Source organism: Vidua chalybeata, chromosome 2 (genome assembly GCF_026979565.1).
Source record: "Vidua chalybeata isolate OUT-0048 chromosome 2, bVidCha1 merged haplotype, whole genome shotgun sequence".
Classification (NCBI taxonomy): Eukaryota; Metazoa; Chordata; class Aves; order Passeriformes; family Viduidae; genus Vidua; species Vidua chalybeata.
In genome coordinates this window covers 65,599,966-65,606,130 of record NC_071531.1, presented here as the reverse complement: position 1 = coordinate 65,606,130, position 6,165 = coordinate 65,599,966, and positions in this window count along the sequence as shown.

The window sequence follows — 6,165 nt, the reverse complement described above, 5'->3', positions numbered from 1 at the left end:
TGATGCCTGGAACAATTTCTTTTCCAGAAAGGCTGAGGTCCAGTCAGGCAGCACCTAACTGCAAAACCAGTTTCTTTCCCAAAGCTTTTTCCTTTCCTTTAGGTAGAATTTGGTGGTTTTCTGCAGTATTCAGAGCAGACACGTGACCCACCACCTGAGTCAGGAGTGAGTAATTCTTCTCTGTGGGCAGGATGAGATGGTTTTGCATCCCTTTCCCTGTATCACCCCTTCAGTCACCAGGCACCATGCACAGTGCTGCACAGTGAGCTGTGGAAGGGCAGATGTTACCTTCTTAGCTCCATACCCAGCTACCAACACCAGTGAGGGAATTAAATAATAACACCACTTTTAATTAATAACACCACATTTATTTTCTCCATGCAAACTGATCTAGTGAAAAGCATAGCATTCATGGCCAATGGCAGCAAACTGATTGCTTAAAAAAGCTACTTAATAAAATAGTTTGTTCCTCAAAGGGATCCCAAGACTCAAAAAATCCTTACAGGCTTTTTCTAAAAATACTTTACCTTCAATGCAACATAAATATTTATTTCACTTTTAAGATCTACCTTTTATCTCCCCTTTTTCAAGGAGCACCTTTCTTAGCTGCACATGCTGTTAATGCTGTATTTTAGTCTGCCAGTGCCTTTCCAAAATCAGTGGTGTTGTTTATTCTGAAGGAGATTGTCAGAAACTACTTTGCTTCTCACAGGCAGGAACAATGCAAATTTCTTCACTGATTTTCTTGATAAATACATTTAATACCATGCAAATATTTGGGTGCTGTATCTCTAAACTAAAGAGATAACCTAAGCACGATGAAAAGCACATTAAACTGCCTGAGCTTTTGTATGTCCTCTTAGAAGACTTCAGATGGCAATTTAAAAAAGTATTTTAGATGTTTGCCAAGTATTGTGAAGTAACACTTGTAACTAGGTGTCAGATTATCCAGATGAATCTTCTTTGGAAAGCAAGAGTAGTTGGCTCGCATACATTTCTACATTTACAAATGTCAAGGAGGAAATTGCACATTGCTAGCCAAAGATCACTGCTTTTCTTAGCTATTGTTGGCCCTTTTTCAATGTCCTTCTCTGAAGGCTCTTGGAGATTTTGGCAAACTTTAGTAAAGCCTGTGTCGGGACATTCTTGTAAGATAGATATTGATATGGTATATTGGTAGCTCTGTGTCTCAGCTTTACAGTGGTCTTACTGCAAACTCTGAAATAATTCTATTTACTCCACTCTGCAAATCTAAGACTTGATACATTTGCCAAATGTATCCCTGTTATGACCTTACCTTCATTGCACCACATCATTGTTGTATCTGAATTGTGGGGATTTCTTTTAAAGGGCAGATCCTTTTTCCTGTTAGAATGGTTGAGCTACAAAGCTTCTGTAGTTCTGGGCAGAGAAGACAATGGTTGTGCATCAAAGAGAACTTGGGGATTATTCCTAAAGTCTGTTACAATAAGCTAAAATCAGTTGATGAAGTGAACCTCATAGGCGAGCTGTACACATGGAAGGTGCTTAGCAAAATCTCTTTTTGAAAACATTTCCCTGCTTTTACAGAAGCAAAAAGTGACAGTACTTGAACTCATTGGCCAGAGAGTGGCTGCCTGACACCATTCTTCCCATGGGGAGGAGCCTGAGGACTCTGGCTTTGTCCTTATCCAGCAGTGGCTGTAGAGCTGAGTCTGTTTGGGGAAAAGCTGAGCAGAATTTGGCCTGCTGAGAGGTATCACCTGCACATCCCTCTATGCCCTTTCTTGAATCTCCTGTAAATGATCACAGAACTGGATGAATAAGCCCAACACATGTCTGGTGGTTTCAGTGCAGCCATGCTTAGAAAAGACACCTCTGAAGAAGTCTAAACTGGAGGCTGATGCAGTCTGTGACACAGAAGTGTAGGGCAAGCTTTGTGCAAAAGGCTCTCTCTTCACATTAGAAAAGGTGGCATTGCATTATCAAGCTTGGAGAAATACAAGGAAAAGCAGATCCTGAAGTCTCAAAGAAATAGTAGTTTTTTTAAATTTAATTTTAATACTTATAGTACATGCAAATTGAGTGTCATTGTGGGGCCTGACAAGTGTACGGTGCCACAAAGGAAAGGAACACCCTATTTCAGAGTGGGGTTTTGCTACATGGAACACCTGACCCATTCTCCTGTGTTCAAAAGAGATGCCCAGGAACAGTAGGGAACCTATTACAATGAAAAAAGGTACAACCTTCATCATTTCACAAGCAGCAGGTATTGCCTGAGTTGAATGAGGGGAGGGAAGTCCAACAAGTTTACAAACACCACTCAGAAAAAGGAAGCTGCTCTCAAGAAAATGTAAATTATTTTAAAATATTGGTGTCTTTGAAAAACTATATGTTAGTTTTTACTAGACAAAATACACCTGTGATTTTATTTAAATAAAATTGATTTATTTATGTAAGATGTCTGTCATATTTTCAGGGGAAAAAATATAACCATTTATGGGACAGGATGGGGTGGGATAAACAGGTTACTATCATAACACATCCAGACTTTTTGAACAACATTTGAACAAGTTGCACTTTAATTCAAGAAAGGTCAGTTCTACCTTGTCATTAGAAACTGTGATATTTATTCTATTTAAATTATTTAAATGTATTATTTAAATTTATTATTTAAATTATTTTTCCCTTGTAACTAACATAGCATGAAGGAAGAGCAAATATGACAGCAAGGAATTTGAATCCTCCAGGTTCACTCATCCTTAAAACTTAGGCACTAAAAAACTTCAGTGGATCAGGTACCTTAATCAGGTACCCTTCCCCAAAATGTTTCACTTCCTCCAAACAGCAGCTGGGGTAGGGGTTGCTGGTACAGAAATCGGTGGAAGAAAACAGAACAGTTTTTCATCCAAAAAGACCTTCAGCATGTGCAGTAGTGGAAGGGAGTCTGACTCCCAAGGACTAAGTAACAAAGAGCACATCTGTTAAAAGGGAGAAAGACAACTGGAAAACTGCTGGAAAATTTGTCCTTAAAATCTATTCTAGGTACAATATGTGCTTGCTCAAAATATTTGTCAAATAAGGAATAACTTGTCCTCAGACGACTTTTTTTGAACACTAATTTCTATCTCTTTGCTAGGTAACTGTTGCAGTTCATGGATCTCTATATTTGATACAGTTCTTAGAATGAAAACACTTTTCTAAAAGTAGATGAAAACCATAATTATAAATACTACAGCAATATTAAGCAATTTAGTTTAGAAAGGAAGCTCTCACCTCCAGACTTCTGCCATTTACTGACAAAACACTCTGCTAGAGATGACAGCTAAGAGGTCAATGTAAGAGTAAAATAAAGGCATGAAATTGGAGCAGAAATGCTTTTGCCTGTATGCTGTGGTTATGAGCCACTGCCTTCCTGAGGAGGAGAAGGAAGAAATGGAAAACAGGCTGCAGATCCATACAGCTAAGTAGCAATTAAAAAATAAGAAATCACTCCCAGCACTCTGAAGAGCATGGGAGGGACAGCTGGGTTCATGGTATACAGCATTCCAGCCTCCTGCCTCCAGTGTTATTTACCAGGGGCAGGGTTCTCAGACACATGGTGGGATTTTTATGACTCCTGTGCTGCAGGAAACAGCAATCCCAATCTTCCAGTGGGAATGAAAGTAGGAGTGAAAGCTTGCACTGCTTTGCTGGAATTTTACTGGTTTGTGACTCTGACTCAGATGCAGTTGACACATAAAAAAAAGTCAAAGATGGTGTTTACTGCTAGCACCATGCTTTGTGCACACTTGAAAACAAAAAATAAAGGAAATAAGAAACATCTGGCTCTAATTAAAGCTTAAAAGAAATGGAGGAAAGCACAAGAAACATATCCAGTCACTCAACAGCGATTTTATCTCCCTGCAGCTGCATCACGGATACAAATTTGCAAGTGTTAAGGTTCCCTTTCAGTTTGATTATCCTATCATATAAACATGGTTTAATATTTTCATAAATAAAAGTATACCATCTTTTAAGAGGTGTTCATTCATTTGTGTTGGTTTTGCCATCTGGTGCCGTATGTAATTTTTTTTCCTCTGTATTTTATATAAAGTGTTCATGTGAAGTAAGAAATTCACAGTTTTGCTCACAATCCTACTGCAACTTTCCAGTTGACAAACTGTCTTCCATTGCAAAGCTGGGCTTGCAACCCAAAGGTTTGGACACTCTGTATTTCATATATCTAAACTCAACATTCTAGCCAAAGATATCCATGATGTTTTAGCCATGTAAAGGAAAGAAGCAGGGATGCTCTTTCTATTGAATAGGAAGGGCAGTGTAAGTAACCATGAGAATGAATTACTATTTCTTTCCTATTTTGTCATTTAAAAATACCTGCAATCATCTAGCAGCATTTCTATTAGCAAAGGACTCAGACCTGTGATTCAGTAGCTGGGTATGTTTTCAATATACCACAAACCTCAGACTGAGTTTAGCAAAGCTGGATGGAGCTTAATGTCACAGAACTGTTCTGGGTCTCAGTTTCCCCATCTTCAAGAACCAAATTACACTTGGTTCTGTTTTGTCTGTAGGAGTCCTGCTCAGGAATCAGCATCTTCCCGTGTGTCTCTTAGATCCAGTTTTACATCCTTATCCCTTTAAACAGAAGAAAAACAAACATTTAACTGCTTATGGCAAGAGGCTGTAATTAACACTTCATGGCTCCAAAGTATTCTCTGTGAGCAGGATGAGGAGGAGATATTTCTGTCCAGCTGATAATTTCTGCTGTTCACACTTTGACAGCAGTGGGAGAGCTGAGCCATGCTGCCTTCAGGCTCCCCAGGGCTTGCCTGGCCAACCCCGCAAATACTTCCAAGCCCAGGGGATCCCCGGGCACTGGGTGCACCCTGGGGCCACTCGAGCCTGTGCCACCCAGCCTCCACACACGGCTGTCCTGCCCCACAGAGCCCCGTGCCTGCCCCTCTCCGATGAAGGCTCCCATTCCCTGGCAATCCCCCTGGGGCAAACTGCATTTGTGCATCTTAGGAAGTGCAAGGGCTCCAGTGTCCCCGGGGCTGTTTGCTGCCACCCTGGTCTCTCACCTGTCACCAGAGTGCCACGGTCCCTGCGCCCTTCTTGTGTCTCTGCATTGATCCAGCACTGAGGATTTTTTCCCTTTTCTGTTTCCCATGCTAATGAGAATAACACGGAGAGAGGAAAGATCTAGGACAAGAAACATGCTTGTAACAACAGGGCTACCACAGACAAGCAGGCAGACACCCCCCGACTGGACAGAGCTTGCAGCAGAGTGACAGCATGCAGCCCTGACCCTCCTAAAGGTTTGTACCAGCCTGTCACTGGGATGGTGGCACAGCCTGGCTTTAACAAAAACCTCTGTGAGGAGACTATTAAGACATTTGGCTATCTGAAGAAGCACATTAACAGTTTTGATGCTCCCATTTGTAAAAGTAATCTTAATTATTTCCACATCTCCATAGTCTTTCCTATGTCCTGAGGAGTTTTCTTCAATACAGAGTGTCTTGGTCATCTGACATGAGATATTTTTTATTTTCAGTATGAATATTTTGAATATGATTATGAGTGTGATAAATTGAGGCGAATAATTTGATTCAGCCTTTTTAAGGTCAATTAGAATTTTATTAATTACAGCAAGCAGTAGCAAGCAAAACAGCGCTGGGTGGGTAGGAGTCTCCTAACCGCCCCTCCTGCAGTGTCCCACACTGCAGTGCCCCACACCCCACTCCCTTATTCAGTTTCTTTTTATAGTTTCTTGGAGGTTTCTTCATTCGTGTCTTTTGCAATAGTGGTGTGCGTAGCTTGAGCATCTCTCTGTGTCGTTTCTGCGTTGTGTCGAGGCAGGTGATCGCTGGTTTCACAATCGGCTCCGGACAGTGATGGGCATACCTGGAGCACTCCTACGTTGTCTAGTCCAGTGGCCGTTGCCTGGTGGTCGCTGATTTCATAATCAGCTCCGGCCATCCCCCGACATCCTTAGCCTGTGTCTGCAAAAAAGCTACGAAAAGCTCCCTATATGGTGATTAATCATACTTGTGATCTTGCGGTTTTGCAATATGTCTATAGCCTTGCGGTTTGTAGCAGTTGCTTTTTTTTTTTTATTGTCCTCCCCTATCTCCTAACAAGCAGGCTAGTCCCTTATTATTATTTTTAATATATATAATTATA